Source organism: Anarrhichthys ocellatus, unplaced genomic scaffold (genome assembly GCF_004355925.1).
Source record: "Anarrhichthys ocellatus isolate YVR2014 unplaced genomic scaffold, GSC_Weel_1.0 scaffold39, whole genome shotgun sequence".
Taxonomy (NCBI): domain Eukaryota; kingdom Metazoa; phylum Chordata; class Actinopteri; order Perciformes; family Anarhichadidae; genus Anarrhichthys; species Anarrhichthys ocellatus.
The window spans coordinates 3,254,824-3,276,294 of record NW_022280069.1 but is presented as its reverse complement, the minus strand read 5'-3'; the positions used below and the strand labels follow the sequence as shown (position 1 = coordinate 3,276,294).

The following is a 21,471-nucleotide window of genomic DNA, read 5'->3' as shown; positions in this document are numbered from 1 at the left end:
CTCTCGCCAGGCTTACGCTTGATCTGACCCCCTTGATTAACAAATTCATTTTACATCTATGGCATTTCTTCCTAACATCGTCCGACATTGTAGCCTAGGTTTGTCTTTTTAACTTCCTCTTCTAATTCTTAAACACAAGTATATGTTGTCATGTCAACACATCACCTGTCGACTTAAAACGACGTTTCATTCAGATGGATGCATAGGTCTAGTGATGGAAATCCTTTATACTGACGATGGAAACGAGTTGACAATTCTGTTTGTCAGGCAAGTGCAAAGAATAAAATCATATCAAACACTGTCGTAGAAAGTTGGCACGGAGCAAATTTCCAAGGCAATGGGTAATGCTAAGACTTATGATCAGTATCGACTGTAATAAATTGCCCAAAACAAAGAATTTAGAAACAATAAAACAAAGAAACATAAAAGAAACATAATATCCAAGTCCATGCTTCCTTTCCTTTAAAATCTGCTCCATGTGCCCCATTTCTTTGACAGTGCTGGATTTCTTTTAATTGTTTGCAGATGATGAACTTATCTCCTAACAAGACATTTCCTCTCTCGCATAATTCGGACTTAATCACCTCAAACCGACCGTGAATCCAGACCTCAAACTACACGCTGGTTTCCAGAGGGGTCTGTTTTCTCAGTTTGGTCCTCCCCTGTCCTCCTCCCTCCCCTTCACTCTGGCTGTGTGTGTGTGGCATGTGGTTTGGATTCCTACCCAAGGACTATTCACTGTGGGAGAACAAGGCCCCCCAGTGTGCTCTGTTTTTTCACATTCCTCGGCCCTGACATCAGCCCGGCTGCAGGAAGGACGCTGCCTCAATAGCGAAAACGACTGTGTGCGGGAAGAGGCCCCCCCTTGACCCCGGCAGTCTGGCTGGCGGACCCCGCCAGGGTGGGGGGCCCCTGCCATTTCGGACCGCACAAGCCCCCAACAACAATGCAATCAAAGGGATGCTTTGCATACCACATGTTGTTTTGCGGCATAAATTATATGGCGATGCCCAGCGATGGTTAAGATAGATTATCCCCACATAGACGGCGGGCCATATGGAAATTTAGGTCACATGCTGAATGTAAATATTATGCTTTGCGAAATTGCAGCTTGAAGGCAACTGACGACTTGTTTAGGGTTGGTTCCAGGCCTGTAGCATTTCAGTGTAGTACAGATTCTATCGTCAACTTTTAGCATATTAATACACGGTGAAGGTTTAGCAGAGAATGTGTGTTGGTACTTTTCTCTAAACATCAAGCTGTATCAAGTTATAAGTTTTAAATTCATTAAGGAGAAATCTTGGGTTTGACTGGTCTGTGTCTCTATGATACACAGGATTCAGCATGCTAACAGGCTCATCATGACATGCTAGCACGCTTAGCTGTATCATGCTTCCAATGTTCACCGCCTCAGTCAGTGTGTTAGCATGATTAGCACGTCATTAGTTTTGCAGGAACTTTGTCATTAACCATTTCAATTTTGACCTGTTGATGGCGCTAGAAGAAAAGTGAAGGGATTGTTGAAGATATTACTCTTCATCTTGAGGTAAACTTGAATGTCTGTACAAAAGAAGCATGGCAATCCATCCTACAGCTGTTGAGACATTTCACACTAAACAGGCTGTTCTCATGCAGCGTTCGTAGCTATACCTACGAATAGTTAATGCGCTGTACGATGATCTTTTCCAAAACCTATCCAAGTTGTTTCCTGTGAAGACGAAAGTTTAGTTTGTATGTAACGAGCGGAAATTGATACGTTGTTGCACATTCGTAGGTAAAACGGATGAAAAATCATAACTTTTCGTAAGATATCATACAAACCGTTTTATGAGGATACGTTGCTCAAAACCACAAATATCAAAGACCCTGAGATTCATCCTCTGAGAACCGTGAATATTTCGTGGAAATCTAATTAGTTGAGATATTTCAGTCTCGATCAAAGTGGCGGACCAACATCACCATCCATACTGTGGATCTAAAAATCATAGCCTCCAAATCAAGAGAGATTTAGAGAAAAAGACACAATTATAAACTTTGAAAGTGAGGCAAATATATAAACAAAAAATGATATTGCTGATGCAACACAAAATACAACAATAACAGACTTTATATTCATGACTGAAGGAACCTGGCACACACTAATAACCTGTTATCTTGCACCAAAGATGAGTCCGGACCTCAAAGTCCCTTACGTTTGGACAACTTGACATATAATGAAAGGGTGCAGAGCTGAGCAGTACAGGTATTTAACCCTTTAACAGCCACCCACCTGTTTGTGTTGGTCAGTCTAGATGATAACGCAAGAACAATGTTTGGGAGGATTTCTTCAACTGCTTTAAAGGCAGAAGTAAAGACAATAGTTTAATCTATTGATTAATTTATTAGCTGTTCATATTCAAGTAGTAGGACTCCTTCAAACTTCTACATATGGGCTGTAAAAAGCAATAAAATTGCCTATTTTAATTACCCAAGTTTCTTTCGATGAACTTGCACAATGGTCCTGATGTTTCATCCATGCTGAGTGTGTTCAATGGTTGTGTGAAAGAAACTTTTGTTTTTCTGGAAAGCAACTCATTTAAAATCGACGCTTTGTTCCTGTAAATAAAATGCATTGATTACATAAAAAAGCAGTCATTATATTTGTGGATTTATTTCTTTTTCTCTCAACACATTTTTTCCTGATAAGGCAATCTGTGTGCAAGAAAGACTGACCTTCAGTTCAGCATGGCTAAAATTGGATAAAGACTGGTGAGGAATTCAGGATTAAAGATTTGTTTATCGTCATTACTCAAGTAATGTCCCTTCTACTTAACTTAGCAAATACATGTTAGTGTTCGGACATAAAGCTGATGGCGTCTTCAGTTTTTGCTTTCATGGTTGTTGTTTGTTTCATCCTGAATATTTTCCCTGCTGGTCATTCGATGAGGTATTCAGGCTCATGGCCGTGCATTCACCTCCAGATGCAGCCTTGTGTCGAGTTTTCCGTAAGCAGAAGGCAAGGCCGTGTGTGTGTGTGTGTGTGTGTGTGTGTGTGTGGGGGCGCTGCGTGGGAGGGCGAGTGGGTTGGTATGTGGTAGAGGGGGAGGGGGGGGATAATAGCTGAAGAGAGGAGGCGTGGAAGCGTGGGAGGAGGAGACATCAAAGACGAGGGGAAATCGGATCCCCTCGTTCACACAAAGCAGGCCGTGGGGTTCAGAGACAAAGGAAACACGATCCACCACGTGACCGTGAACGCCACGCATGCCTCCCCCGTCTGGCTCCATTCAGCTTTTCACTCATTCAAACTTTATCAGACCCAGTTCCACAACAAGCACCGAGACCACCGCAACTGCCCCCTTTAATGTGAAAGAGTTTCTATTTAGTTTGTTTATATATATATATATATATATATATAATCTGTTTTGTTCATTTTTAGAGTTTTTAGTTGTATTTTTGAAGACGTTTGTGGTTCCTGTTTTCCATTGTTGTTCGAGAGAAACCACCCTTTCTTTGTTATCGATGCCTTTTTGACGATCATACAGAAATGTCAAACAAAATATATGGAAGTGTAAAATATGGGGGAATTTTTCTGTTTCATTTTGTGTACCCCAGACGTTCTCCTACGCACCTGTCGACCTGCTGTTGTGCAACAGTTTTTTTTTGGGGGGGGGGGGGGGGACTGCACCAAATAATATACTGCAGACGTTTTACTTGTTTAGAGTCATATTCATGGTCACACTGGTAAAATGACAAAACAAAGGGAATTAGAATCACGCAGACTAAAATAACGGAGATGATGTAGAGTCAGACTTCATTTTTATTCTTATAATTCTGATGAACATTGTGATGTGTCATTTTGATAAAACTGAGTTTGTGGATTTAATTCCTGACCTTAAGAAGAGACATTTAAAGACAATCCTTCTCCTACAAATATAATGAGTTCTGTCCCCCACGGACTCAAAGCATTGCTGGATGCTCCCTTTAAAATTATATTACATTAGGAAAAGTACAATACCTGACAAAGACCCAATTTGGGCTTGTAAAGTTGTACTTTTTCTATTGGAATAAAATAGATAGATGTTTTAAAGGAATCAGCCAGGAATCCTTCAAAGGCATAAATCACAATTATAGACAGTTTTATGCACTTGGATAAGAAGTATGTCTGTGTGAGTGTGTGTTTATATTACATTATTTCTTTTACAAAAAGATATTTTTCTGCATCTGAAATGTCCATGTTCTTATGTGAATCTGGAGGCAGCTTTTTAACCGCTACAACAGGTTATTTATGAACAATAGACATGAACTATGTTTTATCATTATTGCTATTATTTTGTATACAGTATATGGCCTTAAGAACATGGCTGTTTCCACACTGTTCAGGTCTGGGTATATGCATGTTTAATGTAGAATATTGCATGTAGAATATTTCAGAGAGCAGCTCCTGTTTGGAAAACACAGAGGACTGCAGTGGATTGAGCTGTTCTCAGCAGATGTTAAAGCTGAGACGACAATTACACCTTTGTTTGGCGTAAAACATCAAAAACCAGCTCGGTTGGTCAACACGCTTTATGCTGGTAATCCATTAAAGCCAAGTCACATGATTTCTGAGCATTGGTGTCCTTACATTTGATACAGTTCCCAGTTGCGTCCAGCTGGTTCCACTAATCTGACAGCACTAAGGCCTGTTCACTGCACCGATTAAAGCAGCAAAATCAATTCATTTAAATGCAATCATGGTTCATCTTTTGTGTTTTAACTTTGGTGAACTTTGACACCTAAATTTGTGCTGGTGACCAACAACAAAGAGCTCAAACTGGAGGAAGCTGTTGTTCTAGCTGTGTTGCACCATGAAGTTATATTTAACTTGTTGCCGTAGAAGCTGTTCCACTAAAGAGGCATGGATTGTAAACACTTAAGAGACAGAGATTGATGGTACAAATATTTCTTTTGTGCTTCTCAACTCTGAAAACAGTGATAGCAATGTTAGCTGTTAGCTCGCCACCTACAGTAGTCCACCAGCTAGCCCCGCGAGCAGTCGCTACGTCAATAAGCCTTTTGCGCTGCGTATCTTGAGGACGGTTAGATAAACTTAACTGTGTTCTGACCGTGATCTGACTTTTTCTCCATTTGTTTCCGGAGTCAATAACTGTATTATCAATCCATCTTTTGTAGGTTTATACGTCCTGATTGTACCATGTTCTATGTGTTTTTATAAAAAATTAGAGGGAACAAAATTCTTATTGGAGACCTGAGAGAAAACTGAGGAACCTTTTGTTGTGATGTAAATTTGTCTTAATGGTGGATATCTCATCTTGGAAAGAAACTCCACATATGGTATACTTTGCATGTCATAATTAGGGTAGTATGGCTGAATTGCACTTTATTTCAGTAGCTTACATTTGGCCAAATTTCATAACAACCTTGTTGGTTTACCATGGTGACATCATGCACAGTCAGCCTTTACTCATCACGCAGGCTCCTCAGTAATGCAGTAAAACACATAATGAGGAGGGCAACTAAGTGCAACATCAAGAACATTTGTCTCAACATGTCCAACGTGTTCTTCCACGACACCTCTCACCTTTACTTGTCAGGCTGACGCCCTCACCAGAGGGACGACTAATGTGTTGATGGGTGCTTGAGTAATACAAGAGTTCTTTTCCCATCACCAAGTGTCTGGAAGGGAGCTGTTTATCTGTTCTCCGGCGGGTTTACAGTCTTTGTTTTCAACTGTACCACCTTTATGACCTTTCATGGCTTTGGCCCCTGAAATTTAAAATGGGATACTTCACCCAAAATTTCTAAAAGGTGACTGTAAAAACCTCTCAAACCAGCCGGGCAACATTATCGTCTCTGCATCTCTATGATCAAGATGTCCCGTTCTGATTGTTCTCGAGGCTCATGATGGACCACTCCTTTCCGACAAAACTTCATTCATTTAATTTGTCATCCATTAAAGGAATTAGAACATTCTGATTGCATAAATGAAACCTAATTAGTCAATACTGACACATCTTAAAGTCCCGGTACATGTTGTATTTATGTGACTACACCTTTGCACTGACGCTGGGTGTGACTAGAACAGACTGCAAGTCATTGCTATATTCATGGCTGCAGAGCTGCTTCTTCTAAACATGTACAGGTATAGTTAATAGTTACTTTGTAGATTAAGATCAACATATAACCAGTATTAACATATATTGCATTTAAACCAACAGTATATAAAGTTATTATAATAATTTTACACGATGAGTCCTTTCTGGGTTTATACTCGGACAATGTGCCATTTAATGTGTGATTTATCCAGGATGTATGGAGTGACAATTGATCAATCCATAATGTAATAAAAGATCAACAGAACAGATGTAGAATTGATAAAATATTATCTGTCAAAATACAAGAAATATGAACAACGAAATCACAATAAATGTATTGAAATAATAGGAAATTGATTCCTGAAATGCATAAATAAAATCATAAAACAACGATCAAAAAGTCCTTCGTACTTCCAAATCATAATGACTGTTTTCAAGCAAGGAGATAAGTTGTATTTGCTTGTACTAAAGCCTGTTCCAGTCAGAGTGAGTCGGCTTTCTTCCTTATATAGAAGTTCCGGGATGTAAACTACAGTCATCAGCCTTTTTTGAGATAATAAATGCTCGGGTAAATGCTGGTTTGTTCTGGTATGTGAGTCTATGTACAGACAGAGAGGTCTAACCAACCCTATCAGACAGTACACAGTGATAGGACACTGCCGGTAATAAAGACAGCCACAGCAAACCGAGTCCAAAGAACGAAAGGCTTTGAGAAGAGTAATCAACTCCACCTTCAGCAACTACAATATTTAAATGGTGCTCACATGTCCATCAGTATCAAAAATTGAATGATGTAACACTCTTAAAGAGGTCATTCTGCATAATGAGTACTTTAAGCTGATTATACTATAAGTGTAAGATTGCATGCAGGACTTTTTCTTGACAATTTTAGTCCCGCCCCTCGAACACAGACTGGCCAATCATAGCGTAGCATCTCCGACCGTGGTCCGCCAACTATCCGCCTCTGCTCCGTAGACTCTCATGCAATCGTTTCACATTTTCTTTATATTCAGGCTGGTTTTGTGTATTTAAAGCTAGTCATGTTTAAACGTTGTGTAATAGTGACACTCGTTACCTGGAGAGGTTGGAAGGAGATATACGTTTCTAAAACGTTACGTTTCTACATGAAAACTAGTGGCGGTAACGTTAGCAGGGTACGTTAGCACAACAGGAGCTTTAGCACTTCCATGCTACGCTAGCTACTGAAGATATTGCAAATGTATTTAATGATTGTAACGGTGAACGATCTACCCAGTTTTACAGGAAGTGTTTCTTAATTTCACCGTCTTCTGTCTCGGTCACCAGCTGATGTGGTGGTGTACTTTAACACTGAGATCTGTAGCTTTTTTCCAGGAGTGCAGTTAGTGATAGTGTGGGCTCTGACAGCTTGACAGAATGGCAGTAAGGGGCGGGGCTTAGCGAAGGGTCATTGAGCACTTTTGCATCGCATGTATTGCTACTTTTATTGAAACCTGCATTAGTGGATTTGTTGTGGCCACTGGGGGCAGTGCTTCATGCTGTAAACACAAAAGTTGTATGGTGGTGAACTTGTTGGCAAGCAGTGGCTTAATTACACAACCAGCCGACAACAGAGCAACGCTAGCATTCATGTGGTCAATGTAAGACCAATACTGACATTGAGCTCTGGTCACGTTTCATTCATTTCCTCACACAAGATGTCATTTATGTATGTATGTAAGTGTATATGCAGAGGGCCAGCACAACAGACTGGCTTTCCTCCCCAAAGCATGAGGCTGCATTGCACCTGCTTCAAGTTCATACATCCACCAGTAACCATGAAGTTGTCTGGGGCCTTCCAATTGACCATACTTAATTGACAGCATAATCCGAGCTCTCAATACCCTCGTTAATTGCCATTTGCGCACAATAATCTCTTGGAAGGCAGATGTTGTCTAAACTAATCTCCAAGCTAAAGTAAAGCTAATTAAAGAGTCCCTATCCATAGCTATCAATAACCAAGGAAAATTACCTGAAGGAGGTTGCATCTGGGATGAGTGACTTGGTCTTTTACACTGACAAAATGATTTAATTACTAAATTTTGTGAGCACAAATGAATGAAAATGGGAACAATTTAATTAAGATTGAGGTAAAAAATTATATTTTGTGTGCAGGAATTGATAAATCGTGGCCTCAACATATATTTTTACACAATGAACATCATGCTGTATTGAAGAAGACTTGAAACTAGAGATTGAGACCATAAACTCATGTTTACAATGTTTACTGAGGTAATAAATCAAGAGAGAAGTAGAGTCATTTTCTCATAGACTTCTATACAACCAGAGGAGTCGCCCCCTGGTGCACACTAGAGAGAATGCAGCTTTAAGACTTCCACATCGGCTTCACTCAGCAGAACCGAAAGTCGCCGCCTGGTAAAGCCACGGCGAGCTAAAAGATGCTAAAAAGCTCTGTGCAGCTGAGTGATGATTCTCTGTGGCTTCGTCATTATGAGCGAACCTCTTTCACATTACACGTAGTTATTTGAGCTAATACCTTAGCTCTTCCCACTGTAACTAAAGTGCCCTATACCTCATCATGAGCTAACTGCTAACCCCTGCTATAATCAAGTGTAACCATTGCCGCATTTAACTTCCATCTAATTGCTCATAACCTGATATATTAAACGAGTGGACTGAACACCGGCGCCACTCCTCTCTGTACAAACTTATTCAGTCCCCATTTAATTGTGGGTGAATAAACAGAACACTTCCTCAACAACATAGTGTTCTATGTATCTAATGACTTTTAACTCTGTGTTCTTTGGCACGCATTCAGGCGAGGGCCAACACCTTGTGAGACTTTAACCGCAACATAGCATACACTGCTCTGAGAGACTGGTTCGGGACAGCTTTGAGATTGATTTAGTCTTCGCACAGTACGACCCAGTGGAATGTTCCTCATGTGGTTTTGTGTTTGGTATTCACTCAGTGTTTCGGTGCCAAGTGGAATAAAAGTTCTCCACTGGGAACATCGCAAACACAGCGAAGGAGAGCGCTTGTGTTTGCTGTCAACACAGCTAAAGTACTTCTGCTGTGATCACGCTGCACACGTAGCACACCATACACAAAGGAAAAAGAGAAGCAGAAGAAGGGGCTGCATCTTTATGAGACAAAGGCCTTTTGTCTTTCGGTTTGGAAAAATGTCACTCGGAAAAAAACAACGCCTCGTTTGCCCCCTCTAGTGGTGGAAACTCCACACGAGGATGTCTTACAGGAATTCCATCAATGTATTTCCTCTTTTCAGTGAATGAGGAAGCAGGTGGTCTGAAGGTGTCGGTGAGAGGAGAAAATGCGGATGTGTGAGAGAGGAGCAGAGGGACGAGGAAAGAATTGTGATCATTTGTCACACAAAGAGGGAAAAAGAGTCCTTGTTATCGCTTTGGTTTTCGTCCCCAGAGGTTCCTGTGTTTGAATATGAGGGGGGAGCCCCGCAGGCTTCCTGTTGAAGCGGTAGAACCCCGCCTCATTAGTCACATTCAAAGTTGCTTTATTGGCATGAATTGAAAACATAAGTTTAGTATGTCTTGCTTTTGTCTTTTATTATAATAATGACTTTATTTATATAGAACCTTTAAAAACTGAATTTACAAAGTGCTTTGACAGACAAAGCAGCAAAAGCTAAGCAATAATAACAATAACAGAAAGCTCAGTGTGAATTATTATATATTATTGTGAAGCACTTTCTCACCTCTGCTCTAGAAAGGCGCTAAATACGGTAAAATAAAGTTACTTGTACTTTGCAAAGAGTTGTTTTCACACTATACTCTATATACAATGCATACACTACAATACAACAACACCATGCAGACAAATCATAAAGATAAATAAATAAATAAAGAAGAAATATGATAAGATCGGATATAGTTTTAAGGATTTCCCCCTGTTGTCTTTGTGCTAAGCTAGAAAAATCGTTTAAGCTTATATATAAATATTGAACTGTCCCTTAACAACTGAACACGATGATGACTTATCGTAGTGTTGTTTCTTCCCTTCAGCATGTGACTTGCTCTGACATATTCTCTTCTCAATTAAATATTGAATTTTGTTTTGCTATTTGAGTAATATTCTGGAAAAGAAAACTCGGTCAACATGTCTTCTATGAGCTGCAGACGTGAGCGGATCATGAGACAATGAGCCTGATCTTAATCTATTTGTACAAGTCAAATTAGCATTTATACAGAGCTTGAAAAGAAAAAACAGATGACAAGTTGCATTGATAAAGGGTTTAGTCAGGTCACACGGTGCACCTGTTAACGGTAGGGAGACAGGGTAAGGCCTTGCCTTTGAGCAGCATGTGAAGCAAGACACACAGACTAATAGTTGTGTTGCCTTTTTGTAGTTTTTTTTGTCTGTTTGGCCTCTATTTGTAGTTGTTTTGTGCCTCTTTGTGGCCTCTCTGCAGCTGTTCGGCATCTCTTTGCAGATGTTTGGGTCATGTTGTGGTCATTATGAGTCTCTTTGTAGTTTCTTTGAGTCTCTTTGTGTTATTTCGTCCCTTTTCATAGTCTTTGTGAGTCTCCCTCTGTCTCTCTTTGCAGCTGTTTTATATCTCTTTGTAGTGTTGAATCTCTTCCTGGTTTGGTAAGTGTCCCTTTGAGGGACATTTCGTAGGTGAAGGCCAGGAGGGCCCCTGACACATTGGGCCCCTGCAGTGCAGCAGGAAGTGTGTCTCTGTCTCAGCAGAACTGACACAGTCTGTTTTTTGTTCTTCTGCGTATTAACATTTGTCTGTGTTGGCCAGTCATAATGTCCAGATGGTTGCTGGTTTCGCAGAGTGTTTTCATTCAATGTGGTTGTCAGTTTCTGGTTGATTAAACCATCAGTCTTGTGTCTACAGTGCCAACTAGCTTTGCAGTTTACTTCCAATGCTGAGCCCCATGTTTGTGTATCTGTTCCCCTGTCCCCGGTCTCTCTTCCAGAAGTTCCAGTCTCTCTCTCTCTCTCGATCTTACTCATTTGTTCTGTCTCGTATCACTTAACTGGATCACACTTCCTCCTCCATATCTGGTGACTGAGTCATTTAACTGGAAACACCCACGCACAACACATGCTCATACACACATGCGCTCAAACACACACACACACACACACACACACCCACACAATCTCTGGTACAAAAGTACATAAGTGACTTATGGGAAGTCTCAGAACTTCAATATATTTTGGACTAATTATGAACCAGTGAAAAAAACAATAAACTCAGGATGTTTAAGAGTCAAACTGAAAACGAAAGTAGGAGGAAGCTGACTTGAGGGGAAACAACATATTTCATAACAATATCACTTCAGTTAGTTCCATTTAAAACAATGTAGATTTGATTTGACTTCATTGAAAATGTAAACATTTCAGGTTTTATTGTCTGAGGCTCATATATTGTGGCTTTGTTCATCTTTACATACCAGGCATTGTTCAAACTTACACTTTGTTTAAAATTGAATTCAAGGTTCCAAAGAAAATGCAGAAGTTTAGGGTTGCAAAACTTCAAAGGAAATTCAAGACAAATTTATTAGCTTAAAAGTTCAGTGCACGAACAGTACTTTTCCACCTAGAAATACAGAAAGTTTTGATTTTATGTTACGAGATATTTTCCTGTGAAACTTCTGCCGTCGAACCAACACAGCTGACGTGAACAGAAGTTCATTTGTGGAGCTCAAAGTGAGGAGAAAGAAACATTGTTGTGTCTGTGGATAATCCCAACACATCACTGCTAACATATTTCGTAGGGACTATTTTTGTCATTGAAAGTACTTTCTACCAAAGACGGTTACCCTGGGTTTATCCAGCGTAACCCAGGACATTGCTCTTAGAAAGACACATTACTTATCATATATTTGTCTTAAATTTAATTTTGCAATATTCCCAGCAGCACATATTTTATTCTATTCATCTTGATTGCATTAGTTCGGAGGCAAACATCTCAGAGATAGATTTATCAAAACCTAAGTGGATATAACTGAGACTGTCTGCATGAGTGAGGATATATATTGTGACATATGATCCACATCGTTTTTTAGACCACTTGTGTCTTGGAATTGTTTGCATTTGACTCTCCACTTTTAAAGCCCTTCCTTTTGGCGAACCGACCCTTTTTAAGAAAGTCCTTAACGTGCAAAGGCTGCAGGTGCAATAGATCACATCAGGGCGTGCAGAGGAATGTGCTGACTTTGCAATAACAGAGACACTGAACACATAAAGTAAGTGCTTATATGACAAACAGTGTGAGAACTCGGCTGCTTTTTTGTTCACATGTGTCGGATTATGCGAACACTGCTGGGAAAAGAAAAACAAATGAATGCTGAGCACACTTTGTTTGTTGTTGGTACTTCTATGGTGAGAGTCATCATGAAAACAGAATGCAGTCAGGTAGCATGTAAACACTAAGGTGTACAGTATGTGAAGCATCTGTCAGGGATCCAAAGCATGAATGGCACTTAGTGTTGTGTAATAGGTTATAGGGCTTGGTCAGCTACATACTTATGATATTGTTATATTTAAAGCACATTTAAAAGTATTCTGTTGAATAGAATCAAAGGAGGTTTATCACTTTCTAAATCATCCACACAATGATGTTTCCCCCCCCCCCTAACATGGCACATTTATCCCTTTCAATAATGAGCTCACTATTGCTCCTTGCATGTCTTGTTTTCCTCATGCAGCCCTTCGGCTCATGTATAGCCCGAGTGCCAAACACTGGAGGGCATTGTACAGTAAAAGCACACAGGGTTGCCTGTTTGAAGGCAATGATTTCATAAGAACATCAGAGCTGCTGTGTTTACATCGTTAGTGTCTATCTGCTGCCATCTAGTGGCCGTCGAGGAGGCGTGTGGATGTGTGCAGTCCAGTTTAAAAAAACTCTATAAAGTGCAGAAAATTATGACATTATTAATTGTTGTAAATTTAAGATGACGTATATGTACAGTTTCCCGGGAATTTAAATTGGGAAAAGAAAAGTTCCTCTCTTAGTCCAGGTATGAAAAGGGTTTTTCAGGGTAAACAGGTGGATTACAGAGAAGGTTTGATGAGGTAATCTAGTCCTTCATTTTCCACCTGGAGGGGAATTCCTTAACTGCTACCTCTTAAATCACAAACCAGGGACTTACTGTAAGTAATGGTGTTACTATAATATGATGACAGATTTTTGACGTGACTTAATACTTCGCAACACTTGCCTTAAGATCAGAAAATAAGTGAGGAACAAAAGAGATGAGCAGTGGCGGCTGGTCAATAGAGGGCGCTATAGGGCGCCGCCCCACCTTGAGCCACAACAAATAAAATAAATAACAATAAACTATACAAATTGTCAATATTTGCGTTTTTGAAATATGGAATCACCCAGTAATATGTGTAAAATATGATATCTGCGGTAAATATATGCTTTTCCTGCACGTCCTCTCCGCGTGTGCACGTCTCAGCAGCTCTGGGCCTCTGGGGCGCTGGAGAAACTGCCCAAAAGAGGCGGGTCTTATGAAGCAGTTCAGCCAATTGCTAATTAAAGATATAAATGTGTGACATACAATTCAGCCAATCAGCGTCCTCAAATAGATTCAGCAGACTCGATTCTGCCCCAATGGCTGAATCTGGCCCAGTGGCTGATGATCACAGCTGGATCAGCTGTCAGTCGGCTTTAACAGCTGGAGAGACTTTTGATAAGTTTGTGTGTGTTCACGTGATCACTGTACTTAATAACAGTAACTAATAATACTAATAATACTAATAAAGACACACAGTAATCACCACTGTAGAGGTGTTTCTCTCTGTAGTCTGTTAACAAACTGTGTCCTGTGTTCTGTTTATAAGGTCAGGATCCATTTCTACCGGCGGAATGCGATCGTCTTATTTCTGAATTATTTGTGTCTGTACGTTTTGAAATTCAGGAACCGGAATCGGAACCGGAACCGAAACCGGAAAACATCAGCCTGACCTCACAATCAGACAGCAGACTAGCGGGAAAGGGAAGCAGTAACGTTACATGCGAAGCTTCTCCACTAGCTGCACACCAGACAGGTTTGGCTAGCTGGATGACGTCATGCTAATAACTTATTTAGCCGCTAAATGGTCTGCTATGTTAACCAGCTAATGCTAGCTTAGCTAAATATGGGTTAATGCTAAAGGGCTAACAAGTTGCTAGTTAATTCCAATTAAGACAGGATATGACTTGTTTACAATATCAAGTCAAGATACTAATTCAATGCTTTTGCCTGTAAAATGTTGATATACAGAGTAGCATTGATATGTCCATATGTTGAGGAAAATAGCAGTCCTCTGTTAGCATTGTAGAAGCTGAAACCTTAAAAAAAACAAAAAATAATGATAGTCTTAAACTTGGTATCTTCCGCACAATCCATGCAGAAAGTGCATGTTTTTTATGAGAGCAAATAATCATGAAATTTAGAATCAAACTAATATAATATGATTTGTAAGAAAAATACATAAAGTACAATAACTTTTAATAGAAAGCAAAAGAGTTCAGTCTCATTTCCGATGTACAAGTCGACTCAAACCACTAGATGTCAGCCCTTCTTTTTCTGTCTGCACTTTTAATTGGATGACTGATGAACATATGAGTTCATGCCCCACTTCTCTCCCCCTCTCTCTAATGATTCTCTGTCTCTCTCTCTCTCTCTCTCTCTCTCTCAGCCAAAATAACAAAATGCTGACTTCTCAAAGTGCTGTCCGTCAGTATGCCTGTTTCAGCATAGCACTCAAGAGAGCGGGGGAGTAGAGGGAGAGAGAGAGAGAGGAGGGGGGGAGAAGAAGAAAAAAGAGAAACAACTTTCTCTAACTGCAGGCTCTGCCTTGCCGAGGGGCTTCATCACTGCGCTTCTGTGACGGTAGGTGTGAGGCTGCTTCCTTCTGTTGCTCTGTGTATTTTCTTTTTTTTTGTTGGGGGGGGGCCCGCTTAAATCTTCCCCTCTGGGTTACCTGTTTGGGTGGGTGGGCTTCATTTTCTTAAGCTAGACCCCCTCATGTGTGAGACTGTGCATTTGTGTCTGAGATGGGACAAAGCTACAGAATGAATGGGGGACATGGGTGAGCAAATGTTCCTGTGCAGAAGTGTGCTGACTTAATGCTTAACTGGATTTGTTATTATAAATATATCTTGTTTTTATATGCGAGTGTCCAGGCTGATACTCTCCACTTGTGTCACTCGATGGGGGGGCTTCTGCAGGGGGTCAAAACTGACATACTGTCGCTCTCTAATGAAGCTCTCAGTGTGGTATGTGGTGGGGCTGAGCTGCTCATCGCTGTGCCGTTAATTCGTCAGAGGGGATTTGGAGATGTTGTCTCAGTAGGTCGCAGGGTTTGGAAACCGGGAAGGAGGATTAAGTTGGCCCTCCGCCTGCACACCCGTCCAGTTAAGGTCCATTAGTGTTTGACATTTGAGTGTCTGTCACTGGATTTATTCGTCTTTTGGGGACTGATGCCTTAATTGGGGTGAACGATGAAGTTGTATGTAGATGTGACCTTCCTGCAGAGTCAACTCGGTTACAGTGTCAATCTGTGACAACAATCCGTCTCGTGAAACAGCTCCACTTTATGCCGTTCTCTGTGAATATCTGCAGCAGTTCCAAATTTGAGTGACTTTGTTTAACAAATACTGAATTAAACTTTTAAGACTTTCCTTTTGGAGCAAAACCTAAAGTTGTTCTCTGGGTCTCAAAACGTGTTGCTCTAATACAGTCTGGAGGAGCAACCCAAGCCGGGGAGGATTCACACGGCTGGAAGTAGCTGACTTGTGAAGCTAAAATTAAGCTGAGGGCAGATTTGGAATGTTGCACTCGGGCATCAAGACGTGGAGAAGACGACCTGCGGATGGTGACAAATCTTAAGAGCGGTCGGTGGCAGAATGACAACTTGCAGCCTGATCATTTAAAAAAACAAAATAATTAACAAAGAAATCGACCTCTACCTAGCAAAGATCAGGGAAACAGAAAGAGATGACCTCAAAGTTTATTTTCTGCTCCAGTAAAAGCAAAGGCCCTGGCACAGAAGCCGAGTGTAAATCATTCTGGAGCGTTTATGAGTGTACAACCTTTGTCACTGTGAAATCCAAACCCTTGTAATGGTCTTTGACTTATAGAACACACAGTAACTCCATGCTGCTGCGTGTGTCAGTGCACTACTCCTATAGCTCCTTAACGCACGAGGACAATAACAAACCAAACAAGCTCGCATGCAGTGAATCAGGTTTTTACTTCATGTATCGCCAAAATAAGTGCCTTTCCCCCACAGACAGTGTGCTCTTCAAATGACTCCACGAACATGCACCGACTCAGTATGAAGCGCCAGCCTGTGAAATCTGTTGATACTTTAACAGCCGTGACCGAAGTGCCCATGCGCGAAACTCAACAGATGGTTGGAGTGGGAAGACCCGAATTGGTTTCAATAATCAGGGCAGTTGGAGCAGCAGCTGCTTCAGCTCCTGTCGGAGGAAACATGTTCGCTGTGATTTAGAATGGTGGAGCCCAGTTACACCTCGTACAGTCACGTTACAGCTCTGAATATGTCCTCCGCCTGCTGTTCACTACTATTGAAACCTTCACAACAAAGAATTCATGCAGAGGTCAACTTTGTTTGACTTTGACCAAATGGATGTCGGCCAATAGTGGTGCACCGTGTCTAGACACTTACGTGGCATCTCATCCTGCTTCTGATCTGAGTACAGGACATCAGGACACAAAGGCTACGTTCAGACTGCAAGTGAAGCAGATTTGTGTGTCCGACTTGCAAAAATCACATTTTTTTTTCTTTTTTTCTTGCAGTCCAACTTTCTAAAATCAATCAAACTATAATCTGGATTTGCCAAAAAAACAAATGTATTTAAGCTGTCAGTCTGAACAAGGCCCAACTCCTCTGACGGCCCTGTGATAGTCTGCGCAGGTGTTTTCAGTTGTTCTGGTTGATTACACCGGCTCAGGTTGAATGACTCGGTAGTTTCCTCTATTGTGAGCAGCAACTCGATAGTCATTGTGTTGTCTCACAACAGGGATTATTGCGTCTATAATATACAACACATTGTGGGATTGTTAGCACATAGTAGTGTACAGGCCACACTACTATGTTTGTTCCATTGCAGCATTTGAGTGAGGGCACTACTGTGACTCAATTTTAAAATTCTGAATTGGGGCACGAGACTCACAGTTGAGCTTTGAATCTGATTTATCTTATAATCAGTTTCTGATTCAGTTCCAAGTTGGTGAAATGAATTATTGAAGTGAAGCTCACACTCTTGAGTCTTTTATAAGTGAAGATTCACGTCATTATTTCCCAAATACTGAACAGAACATTTGGTCTTGAGTTGAAGTTCTTGCATTGTTTTTGGTTGTGCAGACACAATAAGATACTGGATGACGAGCTACACCTTTCATAGGATTCAGACCCAGTTGATCCAGTATTAGGCTGATTATTTCCGATCTGATGATCTCAGTTCCGAGGAGAAGCTAGCTCACACTCGCTCTCATTCTGCCATTCTCTCAATATTGAGTAGCTGTCATTAACCAACCCTAATGAAATGTAGACGTTTATAACCAGGCTCAGCTGATGTCACGGCTCTCATAAAAACAGCAACTGCAGGTGCAGGAGATGGTTGAGATTTGAATACTGGAAAAAGAAACGTCCCGAGCCAGCTGGCAGCGGCAGGTGACGGCCACCGCTCCCAGTTTGTTGTGGTTTTTATAGAGTTCCTACCGGGACCGCTGGTGACAGATGCACATTCAACGTCCAGTCAGTTTGCCGCTTGGTCGGAGACTTCCTGGCACGTGGAACGTGCCAAATGAAATGTCAAAACAAATGTAAACACAATGGTGGGCCTGGCTGCTTGTCCGCTCACCAGAGGCTTATTTTTTATTATCTGCCAAAGTCCGTGCAACTATTTTATGATAATTTACTGTAAAACAATCAGTGATAAAATAAATTCAGGATTTGGAGTTCCCTAAACAATGCGAGAAGAGGAAATGTACCTTTTTATTATAAGACCCCCAAACCAGTGATCTCTTTCTAAAAGAGTATATGTCAAAGTAGTTAGATCTTCGGTTCGTTGACTGGCGGGCTGCTGGCACGCAGTCGTCTGAGCCCTCACACTTAGCTCAAGTGTCAGAAAACAGCCACGCGTTTAACTCAACAATAAGCACGGCTCAAAGGCTCGACGGCCGGCAAATCACATGAGCCTTGTTGGGATGGAGCTCTGGGTCACATTCACTCCTTAAGTCTCAGACGACTCGCTACGTTAAATACAGAAGAAAAGCACTGAGAAACTCTAACAAGCAGGATTGGGAAAGGTTCATTTTTTAACATTTTTGTTACCTGAAAATGGATTTACATGAAGCAGAATAGAACTATTGAGTAAACAAAACAAAAGTTGCTTAAATAAATGAATCTATCAATAAATCGTGGCATGATAAACAAATAAATATTCCATCATTTGATGCTTTACTGTAATATACAACACAACATTAATGTCTGACTGATGAAATTTAATGCATTAGAAATGAAATAAAAACTAAATTCTTTAGTGATGGTTTCCCTCAAGTGAAGATGCTTTTGGTTTAATGTCCCCTCACTGCTAGCTACACAGATTATATTAGCATGGCCCGACAGTGAGGGTTGCCCGACAATAGAGACAGCAGACAGAAAAACATTCACCCCATGAGCAATACATTTATCATTTTTGTTGCATTCGTGATATTTAAATATTGCTGTTACAGGTGTGTTTACTTGCGAGACAATAGTGAAGCAAATTAAGTTGTTCGACTGTTGGACGAAAACTTTGAATAACTCGTCAACATCTCAAACAAACAAAGAAGCAGATGAACCTGAACATAAAACAAAAAGGAAAGTCGAAAGGGAGGCGACGTTAAGGCTGGGAGATACCAATATCTCCTATCTCCATAACATATATATATGACGTATCACTTCACAGTATCTCAATCACTCTAAATATAAGGGGACAAAAAATGGCAGACGTATTTTCAGTTTGGGCGAGCCAAAGCTGATGCCCCCTGGTTGCAGTTTGTGTTGAACCCTGACTATGCACCATCAAGTTGTTTCTTGGTAACGCCATAATAACGTAGGTGATGTAAAGAGTTTAACGTCTGTCCGTTAAGACTCAGAGGCTGTGTTTCATATAACAACGTTTTATCCCACAGCCAGGCTGATCTATATCCTCCACCGGGTGCTTTGAGCTGCAGCCTCCTTCCCCTCATCCTTTTAAATCTGCTTCATCTTCCTCTGCAATCCGGTGTTTGTGTCATTGGCTTTACGCGTTAGAGCCACACAGCGTCGGCGAGGGAAAGTGAGAGAGAAATCCAGAGGTCCTGTCCAAGGAGACGATCTGAAACGTATGCTAACACGCACACCAAGTTGTCATTCTTTGATTCATTAGCAGGTATTGTTTCATCAGCCACATGGTGTGTATCCATCTCCAGTCACAAGCTGTGTGTGTGTGTGTGTGTGTGTGTCCTCTCTAATGAAGTGTAATCTGATCAGTGACTCCAAACAAACAGGCGTTACCTTGAGCAGAACCAGGTTACGGTCCCATAGTTAGTGTGTTCCTGGAGCACGGATGCATAGAGAGAACTAGATACAGCGTCGTCCATGCCTGTGGAAGATGCTCAGCGGTACGTGAAGTAAAAGAAAAAGAGTTTGACCTCCAAGTTTAAAAATTCTGATACAGTTACCCGGATATTCTGGCGATGTTCTGCATCCGTGGGCCTGTGGAGCGAGCACATTAGCGATTTCTTTAACTCCGCCTCCGAGCCCTTGGTCCATTACAGTATTTAGGACGGCAGTTAATTACCATTTCTAGTCATGTTTGGCACATCGTTTTCTGTGATGGGGGGTTATAGACCTTTATGTACTTGTTGCCATCATCACAGATCACAGATGTGATTGGTTCCTGACTGGCTCAATGACGCCACACTCTGTGACCTGAGCTGCGGTGGGTTTTCTTCCTCTGGCCAAGTTGGGATGAAATCTGGACTGAAAATCAAAACATTAGACCTCACAGACCCGATAGCTGTATTACTCATGCTTTGACCCAGAGCCATCACTGCGGGTCTTTATTTCCCAGCTTCAGGGCTCTTCTGTGTACTTTAAACCTGTTTGTCGTTGGGTGTTTTCTCATCACTGGGTGCAGATACAGTCCGGGTGTGTCCACTACTGTATGAGCGAGTGTCCGTCAATGATAAATAAGGGGTTGCACTTTCCACCCCTCTCCATTCTGCTATTCTTAGTCTCTGTGTGGTGAGCTAAGGGTTTAGAGTTACAAAGACTTTGCTCTCTCTCTCTCTCTCTCTCTCTCTCTCTCTCTCTCTCTCTCTTCTGTGCCTCGCTCTAAGTCTTCTCCTTCCAAACAGCGGGACATCAGTAGGTGGGTATTCACCTCTCATGTGCTTTTTAAGGTGAGAATGAAGCTCACGTCGGCGTGCGTCCTGGAGGCCGCTGCTGCATATTTATACTGACTCTGCCCTCCAGAGTATTGCAGATTTGTTTTTGGAAACGCATCTATTATTATCATCACCGCATTATTATTATAAGCTGTCTGAACAAGGCGGTTGATAAGCTCAATGAAGATCATGAAACTGTTTGGTACTCCATGGGGGGTCCCAGGTAAAGTAAGGACAGAGGGATTTCTAATTTTGTCAGATAGTTTGAAAACCTGGGTGCGCCCTGGTGTCCTCAGGGTGAAGGTGGCGACCGTGAGCTGAAATGTCCTCGGTTCACAACCAATACAGTTTGATTTGGACACACTCCAGCCCCTTCCCCACTGGACAAAGACCCACTGAACACCTGCTAACATCTGCCTTTTGTCTTCAGTGGGAAAAGTTACAACCAGCGTTCATTCCTGGGACAAATAACTCAGCAGTAGTCACAGGTCCAGCTATGTTACTTGCATTGAAGTGAATAAATATCTAATATATATTGTCAAATCTATTTCTTCTATGTAGAAATAACTAGTTTCCTTGCTGATGGTCTGGTTTACATGTGGGTCAGAAAAGAGGTGTCTTCAAGATTTACTCACTATATTTCTACTCCACTACATCTCAGAGGGAAATGTTTAACTTCACTACATTTATTTGACAATATTTGTAACTAGTTCGGCTACTTTGTAGAGTCAGATTCAGCCAATAAACTATGACGTGTACTGTATTGAACTAGATTCTGTCGCTGTGGAGAAACTGTGCAGGGAGAGAGCCAGCCCATTTCGGCTCATAATGAAACTATGGCATAACAAATTAGACTTTGGCGGGCCGCCACAGTCTATGGAAAACACTGATATGATACCGTGTAACTTTACTTACACTAATTGTGTTGCTAAGGGATTCAACTCTAAATAAACAGAGGACACGAGAGAGAAAAACAAACTCTGATATCTCAC

General features: G+C 41.2%; 1 protein-coding gene across 2 annotated transcripts in view; it reads left to right on the top strand.

Moving 5' to 3' along the window:
- The first annotated feature begins 14,082 nt into the window (after window positions 1-14,082).
- tmod4 (tropomodulin 4 (muscle)) overlaps window positions 14,083-21,471 on the top strand; it is a 14,918-nt gene continuing 7,529 nt past the window's right edge. Inside the window, exon 1 of one of the 2 annotated variants that reach the window (XM_031867375.1) lies at window positions 14,083-14,926. The gene's annotated coding sequence lies outside the window, so the exon portion shown is untranslated. Of the gene's footprint in view, window positions 14,927-14,994; window positions 19,433-21,471 lie in introns of those variants that run through there. The other variant, XM_031867376.1, reaches the window with a different exon arrangement.